The sequence below is a fragment of the Oncorhynchus mykiss genome, chromosome 17, assembly GCF_057628025.1.
Source record: "Oncorhynchus mykiss isolate SJ-2025 chromosome 17, ASM5762802v1, whole genome shotgun sequence".
In the NCBI taxonomy this organism is placed as follows: domain Eukaryota; kingdom Metazoa; phylum Chordata; class Actinopteri; order Salmoniformes; family Salmonidae; genus Oncorhynchus; species Oncorhynchus mykiss.
The window spans coordinates 34,421,684-34,444,999 of record NC_143038.1 but is presented as its reverse complement, the minus strand read 5'-3'; the positions used below and the strand labels follow the sequence as shown (position 1 = coordinate 34,444,999).

At 42.6% G+C, this 23,316-nt stretch overlaps 1 long non-coding RNA gene across 2 annotated transcripts in view; it reads right to left on the bottom strand.

The window, feature by feature from the left end:
• LOC149975926 (uncharacterized) overlaps positions 1–19,556 on the bottom strand; it is a 36,519-nt gene extending 16,963 nt beyond the window's left edge. The window contains exons 1-2 of one of the 2 annotated variants that reach the window (XR_016487908.1): positions 19,084–19,553; positions 4,420–4,589 (exon numbers count right to left, since the gene is read on the bottom strand). This is a non-coding gene — a long non-coding RNA (uncharacterized LOC149975926). Of the gene's footprint in view, positions 1–876; positions 4,590–19,083 lie in introns of those variants that run through there. The other variant, XR_016487907.1, reaches the window with a different exon arrangement.
• Between the last annotated feature and the right edge of the window lie 3,760 nt (positions 19,557–23,316).

Sequence of the window (23,316 nt, the reverse complement as noted above, 5' to 3'; positions counted from 1 at the left end):
AGTATTGTTCAAATGGATGGCAAATAAAAAGGCCTGATAATGGCAGTATTGTTCAAATGGATGGCAAATAAAAAGGCCTGATAATGGCAGTGTTGTGGAAGTGGATGGCCAATATAAAGGCCTGATAATGGCAGTATTGTGGAAGTGGATGGCCAATAAAAAGGCCTGATGATGGCAGTATTGTGGAAGTGGATGGCCAATAAAAAGGCCTGATAATGGCAGTATTGTTCAAATGGATGGCAAATAAAAAGGCCTGATAATGGCAGTGTTGTGGAAGTGGATGGCCAATATAAAGGCCTGATAATGGCAGTATTGTGGAAGTGGATGGCCAATAAAAAGGCCTGCTAATGGCAGTATTGTTCAAATGGATGGCAAATAAAAAGGCCTGATAATGGCAGTGTTGTGGAAGTGGATGGCCAATATAAAGGCCTGATAATGGCAGTATTGTGGAAGTGGATGGCCAATAAAAAGGCCTGATGATGGCAGTATTGTGGAAGTGGATGGCCAATAAAAAGGCCTGATAATGGCAGTATTGTGGAAGTGGATGGCCAATAAAAAGGCCTGATGATGGCAGCATTGTGGAAGTGGATGGCCAATAAAAAGGCCTGATAATGGCAGTATTGTGGAAGTGAATGGCCAATAAAAAGGCCTGATAATGGCAGTATTGTGGAAGTGGATGGCCAATATAAAGGCCTGATAATGGCAGTATTGTGGAAGTGGATGGCCAATAAAAAGGCCTGAGTTGGCCATTATGATTTGCCTTTCACTGACAAAGTAGATTTTGTTCAGATGTCAAATAAGTAAGTTAATCAACTTATTCCTGTGATAAAAGTCTACAAAATATTTTAGGTTTATCATATGACTCATAACATCCTATTTTGGCCTTTGTCTTTTTTATTTTGAATGATTTATAGGCAATACATCAAAAAGGTGATTCTAAAATTGACATTCTATCTATACCGTCGCAAAGCTATTTCCTCACATTTACACAGTGATTGACATTGGCATGCTGAACGGTTTCGAAAACCTTTCGACAATGTTTGTCCCCAAATCCTATGTACATTCTGCCAGGGCTCATTTCTTACCTGGTTCTACAACACAACCTGTCGGGAGCTCACACAGAGTAGTTGACCCGGAGAGTTTCTCCAAATGGCAGCCAGCGAGAAACATTAAGGTTCCAGAGGTGTGGCTTCTTTTACTTCATTTCTGTAGAGAGCAACACGCTGACACCATCGTTGTAATAAACCAAACGTCAAAATAAGCCCAAGCTGTCCGCAGTTTACTAGCTCACACACACATGCACAGTACACACATACACGCACACACACACGTACGTGCACACAAGCACACACACATTTCACTCTGAGTGACATGACAGTACCTTTTTTATGTCTGTCATTATTCATTTACAGTGTGTGTGTGTGTGTGTGTGTGTGTGTGTGTGTGTGTGTGTGTGTGTGTGTGTTTCAATAACCTCCTATTTGCATTAACATTCAAATAATTCAGACAACATCTGCTTGTGTCCTCTAAAGAACAGCCATTTTTCAGTGAGTATTTGGATAGCAAATACATTTTCTATTTTAACAGGCACATGTTGTAAAAGGTAGTTCTGCATGTGATGCTTTTTCAGGGCCAAGGCATGGCGGGAAGATGTGCCTAATTATCCAGCCATAGGAATGAAAGCAATATCTCAGAAGGTATTTTCATGGTGTGTAGATAATCGCCGGATAGGACCTCCTTTACCAGAAGTCACACACAATTTTACCATAAGACCAATCATATTGAAGATCTTTCAAGTATTTATCCTCCTACATGCCCAGTCAAAGGGTAAGCAATATGTCAGGAACAGTTTTAGTGAGGTCCACAGGAAAGGAATTGAAAGTTGAAGTTCATTTACTGCTTTACAATAAATAAAAAAAACTAAAATGCTATTTGAAGATTTCGTTGTCATTTTTTTGTCAACGATCTACACAAAGTACTCTGTAATGTCAAAGTGGAAGACAATATTTTACAATTTGTAAAAAAAAAAAAATATTTCAAAAAATATAATATAATATATGCGGACACCTGCTCGTCAAATATCTCATTCCAAAATCATGGAGCTGATCCCCCCCCCCCCCCCCTTTGCTGCTATAACAGCCTCTACTCTTCTGGGAAGGCTTTCCACTAGATGTTGGAATATTACTGCGGAGACTTGCTTACATTCAGCCACGAGAATTAGTGAGGTCGGGAACTGATGTTGGGCAATTAGGCCTGGCTCGCAGTCGGCATTCAACCCAAAGGTGTTCGATGGGGTTGATGTCAGGGCTCGTGCAGGCCAGTCAAGCTCTTCCACACCAATAGACAAACAATTTTTGTACGGACCTCACTTTGTGCATGGGGGCATTGTAATGCTGAAATAGGAAAGGGCCTTCCCCAAACAAAGTTGAAAGCACAGAATTGTCTCAAATGTTAAGATTCCTTTCACTAGAACTAAGGGGCTTAGCCGGAACCATGAAAAACAGCCCCAGACCATTTTTCCTCCTCCACCAAACTTTATAGTTGGCACTATGCATTGGCACTATGCATTGGCACTATGCATCGGATGCCAGGTTCCAAACCCAGATTCGTCCAACGGGCTGCCAGATGGTGAAGCGTGATTCATCACTCCACTGCTCCAGAGTCCAATGGCAGCAAACTTTACACCACTGCAGCTGATGCTTGGCATTGCACATTGTGATCTTATGCTTCTGTGTGGCTGCTCGGCCATGGAAACCCATGTCATGAAGCTCCCGACGAACAGTTATTGTGCTGAAGTTGATTCCTGAGGTAGTTTGGAACTTGGTAGTGAGTGTTGCAACCGAGTTGACACTTTTTACGCGCATCAGCACTCAGCAGTCACATTCTGTGAGCTTGTGTGATCTACCACTTCGCGGCTGAGCTGTTAATGCTCCTAGACGTTTCCACTTCACAATAACAAGGTGGCATCCTATGACGGTGCCATGTTGAAAGTCACTGAGCTCTTCAGTAAGGCCATTCTACTGCCAATGTTTGTCTATGGAGATTGCATGGCTGTGTGCTCGATTTTGTACACCTGTCAGCAACGGGTGTGGCTGAAATAGCCGAATCCACTAATTTGAAGGGGTGTCCACATACACTATATATACAAAAGTATATTGATTAGATACGTATTCAAGCCCCTGAGTCAATACATGTTAGAATCACTTTTGGCAGCGATTAAAGCTGTGAGTCTTTTTGGGGTAAGTCTCTTCAAGCTCTGTCAAGTTGGTTGTTGATCCTTGCTAGAACAACTGGGAACATTCAATGTTGTCTTGGTAAGCAACTCAGTGTAAATGTAGCCTTGTGTTTTAGGTTATCATCCTGCTGAAAGGTGAATTTGTTTCCCAATGTCTGTTGGGAAGCAGACTGAAACAGGTTTTCCTCTAAGATTTTGCCTATGCTTAGTTGTATTCTTTTTCTTTTTATCCCCAAAAAACTCCCTAGTCCTTGCCGATGACAAGTACAGCCATAACATGATGCAGCCACCACCACGCTTGAAAATATGAAGAGTGGTACTCAGTGATGTGTTGTGTTGGATTTGCCCCAAACATAACACTTTGTATTCAGGACAAAAATGCCATTACTTTGTCACATTATTTGCAGTATTGCTTAAGCGCCTTGTTGAAAACAGGATGCATGTTTTGGAATATTCTTCTTCTGTACAGGCTTCCTTCTTTTCACTCTGTCATTTAGGTTAGTATTGTGGAGTAACTACAACTATGTTGATCCATCCTCTGTTTTCTCATTTCACAACCATTAACTGTAATTGTCTAAAAATCACCATTGGCCTCATGGTGAAATCTCTGAGTAGTTTTCTTCCTCTCCGGAAACTGAGTTAGGAAGGACGCCTAATTAATAACTTCACCGTGCTAAAAGGGATATTTGGCGTCTGTTTTTTTATTATTTTTACACATCTACCAATCGGTGTCCTTCTTTGCGAGGCATTGAAACTCCCCCCCGGTCTTTGTGGTTAAATCTGTGCTTGAAATTCAAATCAAATTTCAAATCAAATGTATTTATAAATCCCTTCTTACATCAGCTGATATCTCAAAGTGCTGTACAGAAACCCAGCCTAAAACCCCAAACAGCAAGCAATACAGGTGTAGAAGCACGGTGGTTAGGAAAAACTCCCTAGAAAGGCCAGAACCTAGGAAGAAACCTAGAGAGGAACCAGGCTATGAGGGGTGGCCAGTCCTCTTCTGGATGTGCCGGGTGGAGATTATAACAGAACATGGCCAAGGTGTTCAAATGTTCATAGGTGACCAGCAGGGTCAAATAATAATAATCACAGTGGATGTTGAGGGTGCAACAGGTCAGCAGCTCAGGAGTAAATGTCAGTTGGCTTTTCATAGCCGATCATTCAGAGTATCTCTATCGCACCTGATGTCTCTAGAGAGATGAAAACAGCAGGTCTGGGACAGGTAGCACGTCCGGTGAACAGATCAGGATTCCATAGCCGCAGGCAGAACAGTTTAAACTGGAGTAGCAGCACGGCCAGCAAGGAGTCATCAGGCCAGATAGACCTGAGGCATGGTCCTAGGGCTCAGGTCCTCCGAGAGACAGAAAGACAGAAAGAGAGAGAGTTAGAGAGAGCATACTTAAATTCACACAGGACACCGGATAAGACAGGATAAATACTCCAGATATAACTGACTGGCCCTAGCCCCCCTGCAGCATAAATACTTGAGGCTGAGATAGGAGTGGTAGGGAGACGCTGTGGCCCCATCCGAAAATACCCCCGGACAGGGCCAAACAGGCAGGATATAACCCCACCCACTTTGCCAAAGCACAGCCCCCACACTACTAGAGGGATATCTTCAACCACCAATTTACCATCCTGAGACAAGGCCAAGTATAGCCCACAAAGATCTCCGCCACAGCACAACCCAAGGGGGGGCACCAACCCAGACAGGAAGATCACGTCAATGACTCAATCCACTCAAGTGACGCACCTCTCCTAGGGACGGCATGGAAGAGCACCAGTAAGTAAGCCAGTGACTCAGCCCCTGTAATAGGGTTAGAGGCAGAGAATCCCAGTGGAGAGAGGGGAACTGGCCAGGCAGAGACAGCAAGTTGCTCCAGTGCCTTTCCGTTCACCTTAACACTCCTGGGCCAGACTACACTCAATCATAGGACCTACTGAAGAGATGAGTCTTCAATAAAGACTTAAAGGTTGAGACCGAGTCTGCGTCTCTCACATGGGTAAGCAGAACATTCCATAAAAATGGAGCTCTATGGGAGAAAGCCAATCCTCCAGCTGTTTGTTTAGAAATTCTAGGGACAGTAAGGAGGCCTGCGTCTTGTGACCGTAGCGTATGTGTAGGTATGTACAGGACCAAATCAGAAAAATAGGTAGGAGCAAGCCTATGTAATGCTTTGTAGGTTAGAAGTAAAACCTTGAAATCAGCCCTTGCCTTAACGGGAAGCCAGTGTAGAGAGGCTAGCACTGGAGTAATATGATCAACAACAACAAAAATTCACTACTCGATTGAGGAACCTTAGAGATAATTGTATGTGTGGGGTACAGAGATGGGGTAGTCATTCAAAAAGCATGTTAAACCACTATTCTGGAACAAAGTGAGTCCATGCAACTCACTATGTGATTTGTTAAGCACAGTTCTATTCCTGAACTTATTATTAAGGCATGTCATGAAGTGGTTCAATACTTATTGACTCAAGACATTTCAGCTGTTCATTTTTGTTCAGTGACACAAATCTCAATTTAATCAATTTTAAATTCCGGTTGTAACACAACAAAATGTGGAAAAAGGGCTGTGAATATTTTTTGAACGCTTTGTAGGTAAAGTGACAAGGCAACAGGATTGGTAATAAACAGTAGCAGCAGCGTAAGTGATGAGTCAAAAGATGGTCAATGCAAATAGTTAAATAGTTAACCAATAGCTACCCGTACTAACTATTTTGCAGTCTTATGGCTTGGGGGTAGAAGCTGTTCAGGGTCCTGTTGGTTCCAGACTTGGTGCATTGGTAACGCTTGCCATGCGGTAGCAGAGAGAACAGCCTACGACTTGGGAGGCTGGAGTCAGCGAAGACACTTGCCAGCTGGTCAGCGCATGCTCTGAGTATGTGTACTTGTTATCCTTCTGGCCCCACTGCCTTGTGAATGTAAACCTGTTTAAAGGTCTTACTCACATCGGCTACTGGTGCTGAGTGATTCACCAACATTTCTGTTTTTTTTTGGTTAATAAACAACTAATTGACCAACGTAGGTTCAATTACCTGAATTACATTTACACCGATAAAAATATAAACGCAACACAGGGCCCCTCAGGAGTGTGTACTTAGTCCCCTCCTGTATTCCCTGTTCACCCACGACTGTGTGGCCAAACATGACTCTAACATCATCATTAACTTTGCTGATGACACAACAGTGGTAGGCCTGATCACCAACAACAATGAGACTGGCAGTATAGCGCCAGGACAAGAACTTCTCCCTCAATGTGAGCAAGACAAAGGAGCTGATCATGGACTACAGGAAAATCTAGGCCGAACAGGCCCCCATTCACTTCGATGGGGCTATAGTGGAGAGGGTCGAGAGTTTCAAGTTCCTTTGGTGTCCACATCACCAACGAACTATCATGGCCCAAACATACCAAGACAGTCGTGAAGAGAGCACGACAAAACCTTTTCCCTCACAGGAGACTGAAAATATTTGGCATGGGTCCCCAGATCCTCAAAAGGTTCTACAGCTACACCATCGAGAGCATCCTGACCGGTTTCATTACTGCCTGGTATGGCACCTGCTCGGGCATCTGACCGTAAGGCACTACAAAGGGTAATGTGATCGGCCCAGTACATCACTGGGGCCAAGCTTCCTGCCATCCAGGACCTATATAATAGCCGGTGTCAGAGGAAAACCCATAAAATTGTCAGAGACTCCAGTCACCCAAGTTATAGACTGTGTTCTCTACTACCGCACTGCAAGTGGTACCGGAGCGCTAAAGTCTAGGACCAAAAGGCTCCTCAACAGCTTCTACCCCCAAGCTATAAGACTGCTGAACAATTAATAAAATCGCCACCAGACAATTTACATTACCCCCCCCCCCCTTTTGTACACTGCTTCTACTCGCCGTTTGTTTGTTATCTATGCATAGTCACTTCGCCCCCACCAACATGTACAGATTACCTCAACTAGCCTGCACACTGACTCGGTAAAGGTGCCCCTGTATATAGCCTCGTTATTGTTATTGTGTTACTTTTTATTGTAACTTTTTAGTTTAGTCTACTTGGTAAATATTTTCTTAACTCTTCTTGAACACACTGTTGGTTAAGGGCTTGTAAGTAAGCATTTGACGGTTTGGCACGTGTCACGTTGGTATGAATGATTCGGGAGACAGACGCAGGACCCAAATTACGGCGTGCCGTGTAAAGGTCCGGGACAAAGACCAAACTAACACTTAACAAAACACAGGTTGGAAACCCAAACAAAAGAGCAAGGAGTAGTTCAAAAAAATAACAAGCGCATGATGATTAACACATGGGACGAGGCCTGTAATCATCTGCGCAATCCACAATGGCACAAAAGCCACAACACACAGCAGAGGTACTCACACGCACCAACGGACATTGTAACAAAAATCGATCCCACCATGGTGAACAAAGGGCACATACAGTTGAAGTCGGAAGTTTACATACACTTAGGTTGGAGTCATTAAAACTCATTTTTAAACCACTCCACAAATGGATTGTTAACAAACTATAGTTTTGGCAAGTCGGTTAGGACATTTACTTTGTGCATGGCACAAGTAACCTTTCCAACAATTGTTTACAGACAGATTACTTCACTTATAATTCACTGTATCACAATTCCATTGGGTCAGAATTTTACATACACTAAGTTGACTGTGCCTTTAAACAGCTTGGAAAAATTCAGAAAATGAGGTCATGGCTTTAGAAGCTTCTGATAGGCTAATTGACATATTTTTTGTCAATTGGAGGTGTACCTGTGGATGTATTTCAAGGTCTACCTTCAAACTCAGTGCCTCTGCTTGACATCATGGGAAAATCAAAAGGTATCAGCCAAGACTTCAGAAAGAAAATTGTAGACCTCCACAAGTCTGGTTGATCCTTGGGAGACACTTCCAAGCGACTGAAGGTACCACCCTCATCTGTACAAACAATAGTACGCAAGAATAAACACCATGGGACAATGCAGCCGTCATACCGCTCAGGAAGGAGACGAGTTCCGTCTCCTAGAGATGAACGTACTTTGGTGCGAAAAGTGAAAATCAATCCCAGAACAACAGCAAAGGACCTTGTGAAGATGCTGGAGGAAACCGGTACAAAGCTAGTCCTATGTCGACAAAACCTGAAAGGCCGCTCAGAAAGGAAGAAGCCACTGCTCCAAAACCGCCATAAAAAAGACAGACTACGGTTTGCAACTGAACATGGGGACAAAGATCGCACTTTTTGGAGAAATGTCCTCTGGTCTGATGAAACAACATGGAACTGTTTGGCCATAATGACCATCATTATGTTTGAAGGAAAAAGGGGGAGACTTGCAAGCCGAAGAACACCATCCCAACCGTGAAGCATGGGGCTGGCAGCATCATGTTGTGGGGGTGCTTTGCTGCAGGAGGGACTGGTGCACTTCACAAAATAGATGGCATCATGAAGCAGGAAAATTATGTGAATATATTGAAGCAACATCTCAAGACATCAGTCAGGAAGTTAAAGCTTGGTCGCAAATGGGTCTTCCAAATGGGCAATGACCCCAAGCATACTTCCAAAGGTGTGGCAGAATGGCTTAAGGACAACAAAGTCAAGGTATTGGAGTGGCCATCACAAAGCCCTGACCTCAGTCCTATAGAACATTTGTGGGCAGAGCTGAAAAAGCGTGTGCGAACAAGGAGGCCTACAAACCTGACTCAGTTACACCAGCTCTGTCAGGAGGAATGGGCCAAAATTCACCCAACTTATTGTGGGAAGCTTGTGGAAGGCTACCCAAAACGTTTGACCCAAGTGAAACAATTTACAGGCAAGGCTACAAAATACGAATTGAGTTTATGTAAACTTCAGACCCACTGGGAATGTGATGAAAGAAATAAAAGCTGAAATAAATAATTCTCTCTACTATTATTCTGACATTTCACATTCTTAAAATAAGGTGGTGATCCTAACTGACCTAAGACAGGGAATTCTTACTAGGATTAAATGTCAGGAATTGTGAAAAACTGAGTTTAAATGTATTTGGCTAAGGTGTATGTAAACTTTCGACTTCAACTGTATATACAAGTATAATCAGTGGGAATAGAAGCCAGGTGTGCGCAATGAAAGTTCCAGAGGGATCTGTGACAGCATGTGACAAATAAAGTTTGATTTGATTCGAACATATAAAGTGTGGGTCCCATGGTTCATGAGCTGAAATAAAAGATCATAGACATTTTTCATACGCAGATATTGTGCACGTATTCGTTTACAATAATGTTAATTTCTCTACCATAAGCCACCTCCAGCTTCGTTTTAGAGAATTTGGCAGTATGTTCAACTGGCCTCACAACCACAGACCACGTGTATGGTGTTATGTGGGCGAGCGGTTTGCTGATGTCAACGTTGTGAACAGAGTGTCCCATGGCGGTGGTGGAGTTATGGTATGGGCAGGCATAAGCTACGGACAACGAACACAATTGCATTTTATCGATGGCAATTTGAATGCACAGATAGCGTTTTTAGATCCTGAGGCACATTGTCGTGCCATTCATCCAACGCCATCACCTAATTTTTCAACATGATAATGCACGGCCCCATGTCGCAAGGATCTCTGCACAATTCCTGGAAGCTGAACATTTTTTAATTCTTCCATGGCCTGCATACTCACCAAACATGTTACCCACTGAGCATGTTTGGAATGCTCTGGATCGACGTGTCCGACAGCGTGTTCCAGTTCCCGCCAATATCCAGCAACTTTGGACAGCCATTGAAGAGGAGTGAGACAACATTCCACAGGCCACAATCAACAGCCTGATCAACTCTATGTGAAGGAGATGTGTCACGCTGCATAAAGAAAATGGCCGTCACACCAGATACTATCTGGTTTTTAAGGTATCTGTGACCAACAGATGCATATCTGTATTATCAGTGATGTGAAATCAATAGATTAGTGCCTCATGAATTCATTTCAATTGAGTGATTTCCTTTTATGAACTGTAACTTTGAATGTTGCATGTTGCGTTTATATTTTTGTTCAGTATAGTTCGTTTTTTTGTGAGCCCAACACGCCATATCTCTGAAGAGAAATTGAATCATTCACGTGAGAAACCAACTCTAGAACTATGTGGAATGCTGGGCTGAACGAAGTTGTTGTTTTCATTAAACAACTATTCAACCTAGTACAATGCTGAAACGTGGTAATTAACGACAACGACCATAATCCATTGCAACAGTTTTTTCTGGTTCAGACACGGTTCAGAGAGGAAGAGGCAACGCGAGAGGTTTCATTCTTGACATAATAATCCCAATGTGTTTCTATTGGCTTATTTTGGACATAAGTTTATTGTCTGCCTTACTGCCTTTGGGCCAACAACTCCAATTGTTAGAGCGTAGACATTAGCATCTCTTCCTTATATACAGATCTCTGGACGGATACACTTTTATGTTTGCTACGTTAAGTTAGATACACACAGACCACACACACCACAACAATGAGGGACAGAGTTAGTTCACAAAAGTATGCCTTATCTACTTTGAAGAACTAGTAAAATTATTTTGTCAGACAGCACTGCAGCATTCTTAGGCAGGCTAGCGAAATAGAATGTTGAAAGACAGTACAGTGTGGGGAGCACATAGATACTGCCTGAGTAGAGATGAGATGATTACTTTTAAGGAATAAAAAAATTATCAAGTAATCAAATAAAAACTGAGTAATATAAACTGAAATATTGTATTATTTTATAGTAATTTCCTATCTTTCTATTGTGGACCTGACAAAGACAATGGAATATGTTCAATGTTTTGGCAATTGTTTCGGAATTTACATTAAAAATCTCTAAAATCATTGTAATGTCATTACTTCATAATGCATTTCATGTTTAAAGAAATGATTGAAACTGAAATCGAAACCCTTGATAATTTTTTTAACAACTGAACCGAAACCGAACCGACCTCCAAAAGCACTAATTGCTCAGCACTATCAGCTATGGAGAGAGCGTGATCACAGTCTTCTGGAACAGCTTCTGCTCTCATGCATGGTTTAGTATTGCTTGCCTCAAAGCAAGCATAAAGGAATTTAGCTAATTTGTTAGGCTTGCGTTACTGGGCAGCTCGCGGCTGGGTTTCCCTTTGTAATCGATCTTAGTCCTGTATTGATGTTTTGACTGTTTGATGGCTCATTGGAGGACATAGGAATTTCTTATAAGCGTTCGGATTAGTGTTCCACTCCTTGAAAGCGGCAGCTCTAGCCTTAAATTCAGGGTTTCTGGTTGGGATATGTATGTAAGGTCACTGTGGGAATGAGGTCGTTGATGGACTTAGTAGCGAAGTCGGTGACTGATGTGGTAAACACCTCAATGTTGTCAGATGAATGCTGGAACATTTTCCATATTCTAGTGAAACAGTCCTGTAGCTTAGCATCAGCGTAATTTGACCACTTACGTATCCAGTTCGTCACTGGCACTTTCTGTTTGAGTTTTTGCCTGTAAGCAGGAATCAAGAGGATAGAGAGGCAGGGACAAAGAGGCAGCAAAGAGGGAGGCCCGATTAGGACTCAGAACAAGAATATAAACTGAGCTTTGATCAACGTTTGGAGCAATATTTAGATGTTGACTCTTAACTTATTTTCTTCATTGTGTACAATATCTATATTTTTATATATATATATATTTTTTTTTCAACAAACATTTTTGGGGGATTTGGGTTGTTTTTTGTGTATTCAATTGGTCAGGCAACATCTTCTTGTGTCCTCTCTAAAACACAGCTGTTTTTCAGACAGTATTTGGATAGCAAATACATCTTATTTTTTAACAAGCAGTATGAGATATACAAAATGTCATCAAGTTATTAAGGTGCCGTCATGACGTTGGCCTGGGGGTAGGTTTATGACAGTCATAAATACCTCTTCCCCCATTTTTCCTCTCTCTACCCTACCGAGGTTACATTTGCAAAACCCTTGGTTAACATAGAGATTCTGGGAACATCAGAAGGTGGGGGGAAATTAACTATATTTTGGTAATGCGACCAATTGAACATATGCGGTGGTACTTAATGAATGTTATGTCAGTTCGGTTGTCATCTGAGACATTCTCATCAATGATAAGATGACAAACTCTACAGTGGAAGGTCTACACATCAGAGTTATCGGATTCACATGGAATTGTTGTTCAATTTAAATGTTTGAATATGAAATTATTTAATTATATAATAAAATGTGATTTTAGCTTCTAAAATGTGAGATTTGGGTTTACATAAGACAGGGCTCTGCTCAATCAGTGGCCCTCCCCTGTGAAGGGACATGGGCTATAAAACTTTTCAAACACCCCCTCTTCTCCCTTCCTATATAAGCCCTTGACGACAATAGAACCTCCTGTTTCGAGGACGTGAGGACGACGGTCCTATGTCAGAATGGTTCAGATAATAACTACAGAACGAAGCCAACATCAGCGTGAGCTTTGGTTGCGAATGGTATGAACTTTGAACTCTTATTCACTACAGAAGTGATACCTCCTAGCCGTTGAGTTAGCAACAGCAGATGCAAACGAGGGTTAGGAAGGAACAGACAGAGTATCCCGTCTATCATCAAACGACATTACTACAACTTATCCAATTGATCACCAGAGACATTCTTCAAAAGACAGAGGACTCGGTTTGGCAACACGGTCTTCCATCGACCACCAACCTACTGAAGCGCAGCTCAGAGTAAATTTTTATTGCATTTTCCTTTTCCAAATGGGCAGTAATTTAGAATGCATAAGATACTGTATTTACGATAGCACAGCTTCTTCCCTTTGTTCTTCAGTCTTCCCGCTCTTTCACTCAAGGGGCTGGGTCCCCTTTTCTTTTGTGTAACAAGCTGTCATATCTGTTCCGCCCGTTAGGGACGTTTTCCTTTATGATGTCATTTGTAATCAAGCTATGATTTAATTATGTGTATGTGTAATTCTGTGTGATTAGTTAGGTATTTAGTAAATAAATAATTAAACCCAATTTTGTATTGCTGATTAAAATTGTTAGCCAGGGTTCGTGCAGATAACCAAGAATGAAATGAGACTGAATTAAGATGAGACTGAATTAAGATGACAATTAATATTGACTGCTATTGATGTAAAATATTACTAGGTCTTTAAGAGTTTATTTGGAAGATAACAGCTCTATAAATATTATTTTGTGGTGCCCGACTCTCTAGTTAATTACGGATAAATTATTTTATAGAATAGCATGTCATATCACTTAATCCAGCATAGCCAAAGACACGACAGTGCTTTTAAGGCATGGTACTGGTAGCCTACATGGCAAGGAGAAAAACTGGACCCCTTGATCTATGACATCATCGTTAACCTGAAATTCCACCTCATACTGGAGGTGTAACTGCAGGTACTTTCACATAAGCCATCTATTGATAGTTTACAAAGTTGTATCAATGTCCAAAAGCTTTCCAGCAGACACTTGGTTTCATTTGAAATGTTATGTTTCTTCTGTGATTATTTTTAAGCTGCATCATCTAGAAATAACTAGTTATTATAAGACATTATCAAAGTCACTAAAACACATGTCATTGTTACCGGCCTCAGTCTGTAGCTGAGGTGGCCTATAATAGTAAAAAGAACGGACACAAGTTAACATCTGCAAAATTCTGCCTCTTTCTTTATTCTGAAGAATGATGTGCGTGTTTGGCCAGAATTTGCTGTTTCTGCTACTAGCACAGTGCTACACCGCCATCTATTGGCCTGATAACTTACTGGTACTAACGCTAAAGCATGTAGAATACACCATTTCGAATACTTAAGACAAATACATAAACAAATTAGTTTAAAAAATAATAATAATAAAGGGACGTCTGTTTTCAAAGCATTACATCATCGTAACCACCCCCATTACTCAGCAGAACGTTAAAAGTGACCTCAACTGTCTCTGTATCTTTGTGTCACACAAATTGTCTGATACTTTTTCTGGGCCACTGCCAAGACATAGCAGGAAAATATGCCCAGGTATTCACCCATAAGAATGAGAGAAGGAAGTTTTAGGACCACACACACACACACACGCACACCATAACAGCAATCATGCAGAGTAATCATCTTTCCAGTCCTCCTACCAAGGCAATGGGTGAGAAATACTGTATGTCAGGAATGGATTTGGGTTGTTCGTTCTTTGAGTTAAAGACTGGTTTGGCGAGAGACGGTTGCTCGTTTACAGTTAACATGGACCTGTTTCCAGTCAGCCGAGATCCGATTAGCTCAAGAAGCAGAGAGCCAATCAGCTTCTAGACAGATCAGGTCAACTCAGTTCATTTCCATGATGGAATGGCAGAGAATCAGGATCTCGTTCACCATCTCATGTCCGAAGACATACACCCTTTGTAGAACAGTGTGCCCACTCACTGGCCTGGGACATGTGGGTCTCCATAGACCCCCATGAAGTAAAGACACTTTTATCAACTGGGCCTAGTAGATCTGGTAATATGTGTTTTATATGGCACTCAAGCCTCACCTTGGGAAAATTGATTTGGTTTGCAGTGCATCCAGAGAGTGTTACTAAGTTTAAGTTTGTAAATTACCATTTACAAATGATAGACTGATATTATAAAAAAACGTATCAATGATTAGCAAACCATTCTTTCATCCAATTCGCTCTGCCTCCTACCAAAACCATGGCTTCAGCAACTGTTCTTAATATAGTGTACATTAGGAGCAACGTCTTTGAACGTTTACAGACCTTTCAACAAACTGTATCTGGAAGAGAGACTTCTATGTGGGATCGTCGTGCTGCTTTACCAGACTGTGAAAGGCATTAAAGTAGCTAAACCCAATGAAGGAGTTTGGTGAGGGTTTGTTTACCATTCAGGTAACATCTTATTGCTGCTTGCTGATCAGATGATCAGATGGACAAGGTTCTCATGAAAAAGGCTTTGTTTGTATATGAATTAGTCTAGCATTGACTGCTTTATCTACAAGCCCCTCACTTTCACTACTGTATCTCTCTACAACTGATTTATGGCTAAGGATAAGGTAAGAGGTTTATGTTCAGGTAAAGGGATAAAAACATATTTATGGTGACAAAGTGCCTCTGTCCTCTGTAGCAAGGCTAGACAGTGATGTAAGGTATTTATGTCAGTCCCTCAGGTAGTTCCCACTGAGGCAATCAAAGCACCATGATGTGGTTTTCTGCATCATGGGACAGATGCAGAACGATCCTTCAGCAGAACCGTTGCTGTATAAGGGATTAGCAAGAACCAGAGAATCTAGTTCTGGCAGCTTTGGGGAAAGTGAAAGATAATCGATGTGAGAAACCAAGGTGATGTTGAAAGGAGAGTTGGACAAAGGCATTGGAGACAATGGAAAGGCAGACTGGTGGCATTCTCCTCTACGGTTTGGGATTTTCTAACACAAACACATGCACCAGTGGAGGGTGGTGACTTGAAAAATTGAGGAGGATGGGAGAGCCACAGTATAGGCTCGGACCGCATGGAGACGACAAAGCGTGTAAAATAAATTGTGAAAGACTAATTACTCTAACCTCAAGCATTTAATAAAGACATTTATGGTACAATATTTTGGGGGATGGGAATGAAAGGGCTCCTTACACAGTGTTGGGAAGGGATCACAGCAGTGACTGAATGAGGGTATGAGGCATGAGCTGAGGTGTTCAGAGCCTTGACTTCAGGGGTTGGGGTTGAGGTGTTCAGAGGCTTCAGTGCAGGACAGGCTCATCATGGATGGACGGTGTTGGAGAAGAGACCAACTCTTCCACTGAGAGCAGGACAGGCTCATCATGGATGGACGGTGTTGGAGAAGAGACCAATTCTTCCACTGAGAGCAGGACAGGACTCGACTGGGAACATAAAGTATTCAGACCCCTGGACTTTTTCCACATTTTGTTATGTTAATAGCCATATTCTAAAATTGATTAAATTGTTTTTTCCCCTCATCAATCTACACACAATACCACATAATGACAAAGCAAAAACAGGTGTTAGATATTTGAGCTAATTTATAAACATTTTAAAGATGAAATTTCACATTTACATAAGTATTCTCACCATTTACTCAGTACATTGTTAAACCACCTCTGGTAGTGATTACAGCCTCGAGTCTTCATGGGTATGACGCTACAAACTTGGCACACCTGCATTTAGGGAGTTTCCCCCATTCTTCTCAGCAGATCCTCTCAAGCTTTGTCAGGTTGGATGGGGAGTGCTGCTGCACAGCTATTTTCAGGTCTCCCCAGAGATGTTAGATCGGATTCAAGTCCGGGCTATGGCTGGGCCACTCAAGAACATTCAGAGACTTGTCCTGAAGCCACTCCGGCATTGTCTTGGCTGTGTGCTTCGAGTCGTTGTCCTGTTGGAAGGTGAACCTTCAACCCAGTCTGAAGTCCTGAGCGCTCTGGAGACGGTTTTCATCACGGATCTCTCTGTACTTTGCTCTGTTCATCTTTCCCTCGATCCTGACTAGCCTCCCAGTCCCTGTTGCTGAAAAACAACCTCACAACATGATGCTACCACCACCATGCTTCACCTTAGGGATGGTGCCAGGTTTCCTCCAGACATGACGCTTGGCAGTCAGGCCAAAGAGTTCAATCTTGGTTTCATCAGACCAGAGAATCTTGTTTCTCATGATCTGAGAGTTCTTTAGGTGCCTGTTGGCAAACTCCAAGCGGGCTGTCATTTGCCTTTTACTGAGGAGTGGCTTCCGTCTGGCCACTCTACCATAAAGGCCTGATTGGTGGAGTGCTGCATAGATGGTTGTCCTTCTGGAAGGTTCTCCCTTCTCCACAGAGGAACTCTGGAGCTCTGTCAGAGTGACCATCGGATTCTTGGTCACCTGACCAAGGCCCTCCCCCGATTGCTCAGTTTGGCCAGGTAGCCAGCTCTAGGAAGAGTCTTGGTGGTTCCAAACGTATTCCATTTAAGAATGATGAAGGCCACTGTGTTCTTGGGAACCTTCAATGCTGCAGAAATGTTTTGGTACCCTTCCCAAGATCTGTGCCTCGACACAATCCTGTCTCAGAGCTCTACGAAAGAATTCCTTCGACCTCATGGCTTGGGTTTTTGCTCTGACGTGCACTGTCAACTGTGGGACCTTATGTAGACAGGTGTGTGCCTTTCTAAAATTTGCCACAGGTGGAATCCAATCAAATCCAATCAAATTGTAGAAATATCTCAAGGATGATCAATGGAAACAGGATGCACCTGAGCTCAATTTCGAGTCTCATAGCAAAAGGTCTGAATTCTTAAGTAAAGTAAAAAATAAAAAAAAATGTATATATACACATTTGCCAAAATGTCTAAAAACCTATTTTTTGCTTTATCATTAGGGTGTATTGTGTGTTGATTGATGAGGAATATGTTTTATTAAATCCATTTTAGAATAAGGCGGTAACGTAACAAAATGTGGGAATAGTCAAGGGGTGAGAATACTTTCCGAATGCACTGTACATTCCATTACAGCAGCGCCACCAAAGGTTTGGTCAACAAGGTTTGGTCAACAAGCCCTGGGGAGGATGAAAACCCTGTGAAACTACAGCAACCTGATACTTTTATATGAATTATATTTAGACTAACAGGAGTTTCCTCTATCTAGACAGAGGCAACAACCGATGGACAATATAACTCACAGGGCTGAGCTTGCTTTATGCATGTTTGCATAGCACAGGCATATGCAACTGTAGGCCTAATTAAAAATGTATCTATGTCATCACTATTATGTTGATTGATTAATTCAAGTGAATAATTTTGGATTGAAAAGGTCTAGCCAGCCCAAGTTTGCATATAAATCAAATTTGATCACGTTGACATTTTCTCCTGGACTTTAAATGCTAAATGTTACCAATTTGTTTACCCTGACCAGATGGACAGCGCACATAGACTGTACACAGCTGCTATAGAGTATTACAGTATGACATAATACCCATAAAACCTAGCGGTCAAACAAGGAAATGGTTCCATATTTTTGTGTTTCGTGTAGGCTTACGCTGTCATGAAGTTTTGATAACCGTGTAAATCTCTCCAGGGACAAGGTGACTTCTATCAATATATTTGCCTGTATTTACCCCCCCAAAATAAAATGCTAATAAGCTGCAAATGTAGCTATCATAAGGAACTACAAATGCCATGATGATCTGGACAAAACGGCCAAATTGAGGCAAAGGTAATAATCTCTGGACTAACTATCTAATGTTATCTATATTTTGTAATGTATACATTGGCTACATTTCTTTAAATTGATGATTCTTTGAACTGTCTTGTGCAAGTTTTAAATTGACACAATACCTGTTAGCAAAGGTGCTTGCAGGGATTTGTAGTCTTGTATGATGTCTACTTTGATGCCAATTGGGATTTTCTAATCTGAGAGTAAATATAGACAAATATATTGATAAGTCACCTTGTCCGAGAGATTTACATGGTTATCACAATGTCACGCCACAAACCATTTCCCTGTTTGATCGCTAGGTTTTATGGGTATTGACACCTCCACTGTTGGGCTCTATTATTAGTAGCCTACAGTTGAACAGACTGAAAACTCGTCTCGTTTTCATTCCATACAGCGTGTCAGATCTCTAATGTTTTGGTGTGCCTAGGCTTCTGCAACATTTATGTAAAGAGTTTTTGCTTGTGTCTGTCGGAAGTGATGATCTGTTATTACCTTTGCTAAATAAATAAAAAGTGGAAAGCCTACTTGAACAAGCGTGAAAAAATGTGCTACGTCACTCCTCTCTTATTAATCTCACTTTTAATGGATATTGCGATGAATTGATTTCGACATCCCAGAGAAGACGGTACAAACTTTCATATGCTCAGCAAGTAAAGCACTCGTGGTGCTCTAAGTAAAAGTCAACTCTTGCCAATAAGCTGCTTGTGACACTGTTTCTTCTTACCTTCTCGTTGTGTTGCGCAGTTCGAATACACAGGCGTTCATCCATTCATCCATTACATGATCGATGCGGCAATAAAGGGGTTCTTCAACAAAAAAATCAACTACATTGTTGTTAGCATGATCCTAATCCTATGATTGGATGGACAACATGTCAGTTCACATTGCAAAAACATTGATTGGTTGGAGGACGGCTCCCGGAAGTGGTCATAATTACCATGTATGTCTATTGAAGAGGGTAAGGCCTACGAGCATCCAAGGTTTTGTATTTTAATCAAATAGCCCATGTCAACTCAAGTTTTTTTATTTGGGTTTTTCAGCCCATAGATATTGTTGTAATTTTTTTGTCACTCAAATATCACATGAATACACATTACAAATGGCAAAATGTATGCAATTGCAAGGACATTTTCATTAAAACTGCTAAAGTTTCTTTGAACCCAATCACAAAATGTGTAGAATTGCAGGAAATCAACTTTAAACCTGCAAAATTCTCTCCACCATCAAGAAGGGTGTGAACAGTTGGTGTCATGAACAGTGCTTGTGCCCATAGAAATAGATGTGCGTCATTTATCAGGATCTGTTTTTCATCTGCCTCCTGAGGGATGCGGCTGCCTTTCTCTCTATGGTTTGATGATTCATTGGTCATTAAACAGTGGCCAGAACAGTGCTAACTAAAATAACTACAATAAGGTCCCTTTCATAATAAAGGTGATGATGGTGGCTATATTTCTCCATGAAATTATTGCATACAGAAAATATTGGACGTTTGGAAGGCATCTGCTGTAACAGGAATAAAACTATAAATTGTATGTCAGTCAAGACCATAGATGTGTTCGAATACCCAAATCAAATCAAATCAAATCAAATTTTATTTGTCACATACACATGGTTAGCAGATGTTAATGCGAGTGTAGCGAAATGCTTGTGCTTCTAGTTCCGACAATGCAGTAATAACAAGTAATCTAACTAACAATTCCAAAACTACTGTCTTGTACACAGTGCAAGGGGATAAAGAATATGTACATAAGGATATATGAATGAGTGATGGTACAGAGCAGCATAGGCAAGATACAGTAGATGGTATCGGGTACAGTATGTACAAATGAGATGAGTATGTAAACAAAGTGGCATAGTATAGTATAAAGTGGCTAGTGATACATGTATTACATAAGGATACCGTCGATGATATAGAGTACAGTATATACGTATGCATATGAGATGAATAATGTAGGGTAAGTAACATTTATATAAGGTAGCATTGTTTAAAGTGGCTAGTGATATATTTACATAATTTCCCATCAATTCCCATTATTAAAGTGGCTGGAGTTGAGTCAGTGTCAGTGTGTTGGCAGCAGCCACTCAGTGTTAGTGGTGGCTGTTTAACAGTCTGATGGCCTTGAGATAGAAGCTGTTTTTCAGTCTCTCGGTCCCAGCTTTGATGCACCTGTACTGACCTCGCCTTCTGGATGATAGCGGGGTGAACAGGCAGTGGCTCGGGTGGTTGATGTCCTTGATGATCTTTATGGCCTTCCTGTGACATCGGGTGGTGTAGGTGTCCTGGAGGGCAGGTAGTTTGCCCCCGGTGATGCGTTGTGCAGACCTCACTACCCTCTGGAGAGCCTTACGGTTGAGGGCGGTGCAGTTGCCATACCAGGCGGTGATACAGCCCGCCAGGATGCTCTCGATTGTGCATCTGTAGAAGTTTGTGAGTGCTTTTGGTGACAAGCCGAATTTCTTCAGCCTCCTGAGGTTGAAGAGGCGCTGCTGCGCCTTCTTCACGATGCTGTCTGTGTGAGTGGACCAATTCAGTTTGTCTGTGATGTGTATGCCGAGGAACTTAAAACTTGCTACCCTCTCCACTACTGTTCCATCGATGTGGATAGGGGGGTGTTCCCTCTGCTGTTTCCTGAAGTCCACAATCATCTCCTTAGTTTTGTTGACGCTGAGTGTGAGGTTATTTTCCTGACACCACACTCCGAGGGCCCTCACCTCCTCCCTGTAGGCCGTCTCATCGTTGTTGGTAATCAAGCCTACCACTGTTGTGTCGTCCGCAAACTTGATGATTGAGTTGGAGGCGTGCGTGGCCACGCAGTCGTGGGTGAACAGGGAGTACAGGAGAGGGCTCAGAACGCACCCTTGTGGGGCCCCAGTGTTGAGGATCAGCGGGGAGGAGATGTTGTTGCCTACCCTCACCACCTGGGGGCGGCCCGTCAGGAAGTCCAGTACCCAGTTGCACAGGGCGGGGTCGAGACCCAGGGTCTCAAGCTTGATGACGAGCTTGGAGGGTACTATGGTGTTGAATGCCGAGCTGTAGTCGATGAACAGCATTCTCACATAGGTATTCCTCTTGTCCAGATGGGTTAGGGCAGTGTGCAGTGTGGTTGAGATTGCATCGTCTGTGGACCTATTTGGGCGGTAAGCAAATTGGAGTGGGTCTAGGGTGTCAGGTAGGGTGGAGGTGATATGGTCCTTGACTAGTCTCTCAAAGCACTTCATGATGACGGATGTGAGTGCTACGGGGCGGTAGTCATTTAGCTCAGTTACCTTAGCTTTCTTGGGAACAGGAACAATGGTGGCCCTCTTGAAGCATGTGGGAACAGCAGACTGGTATAGGGATTGATTGAATATGTCCGTAAACACACCGGCCAGCTGGTCTGCGCATGCTCTGAGGGCGCGGCTGGGGATGCCATCTGGGCCTGCAGCCTTGCGAGGGTTAACACGTTTAAATGTCTTACTCACCTCGGCTGCAGTGAAGGAGAGACCGCATGTTTTCATTGCAGGCCGTGTCAGTGGCACTGTATTGTCCTCAAAGCGGGCAAAAAAGTTATTTAGTCTGCCTGGGAGCAAGACATCCTGGTCCGTGACTGGGCTGGATTTCTTCCTGTAGTCCGTGATTGACTGTAGACCCTGCCACATGCCTCTTGTGTCTGAGCCGTTGAATTGAGATTCTACTTTGTCTCTGTACTGGCGCTTAGCTTGTTTGATAGCCTTGCGGAGGGAATAGCTGCACTGTTTGTATTCGGTCATGTTACCAGACACCTTGCCCTGATTAAAAGCAGTGGTTCGCGCTTTCAGTTTCACACGAATGCTGCCATCAATCCACGGTTTCTGGTTAGGGAATGTTTTAATCGTTGCTATGGGAACGACATCTTCAACGCACGTTCTAATGAACTCGCACACCGAATCAGCGTATTCGTCAATATTGTTATCTGATGCAATACGAAACATCTCCCAGTCCACGTGATGGAAGCAGTCTTGGAGTGTGGAGTCAGCTTGGTCGGACCAGCGTTGGACAGACCTCAGCGTGGGAGCCTCTTGTTTTAGTTTCTGTCTGTAGGCAGGGTTCAACAAAATGGAGTCGTGGTCAGCTTTTCCGAAAGGGGGGCGGGGCAGGGCCTTATATGCGTCGCGGAAGTTAGAGTAACAATGGTCCAAGGTCTTTCCACCCCTGGTTGCGCAATCGATATGCTGATAAAATTTGGGGAGTCTTGTTTTCAGATTAGCCTTGTTAAAATCCCCAGCTACAATGAATGCAGCCTCCGGATAAATTGTTTCCAGTTTGCAGAGAGTTAAATAAAGTTCGTTCAGAGCCATCGATGTGTCTGCTTGGGGGGGGATATATACGGCTGTGATTATAATCGAAGAGAATTCTCTTGGTAGATAATGCGGTCTACATTTGATTGTGAGGAATACTAAATCAGGTGAACAGAAGGATTTGAGTTCCTGTATGTTTCTTTCATCACACCATGTCACGTTGGCCATGAGGCATACGCCCCCGCCCCTCTTCTTACCAGAAAGATGTTTGTTTCTGTCTGCGCGATGTGTGGAGAAACCCGTTGGCTGCACCGCTTCGGATAGCGTCTCTCCAGTGAGCCATGTTTCAGTGAAGCAAAGGACGTTACAGTCTCTGATGTCCCTCTGGAATGCTACCCTTGCTCGGATTTCATCAACCTTGTTGTCAAGAGACTGGACATTGGCAAGAAGAATGCTAGGGAGTGGTGCGCGCTGTGCCCGTCTCCGGAGTCTGACCAGAAGACCGCCTCGTTTCCCTCTCTTTCGGAGTCGTTTTTTTGGGTCGCTGCATAGGATCCACTCCGTTGTCCTGTTTGTAAGGCAGAACACAGGATCCGCGTCGCGAAAAACATATTCTTGGTCGTACTGATGGTGAGTTGATGCTGATCTTATATTCAGTAGTTCTTCTCGACTGTATGTAATGAAACCTAAGATGACCTGG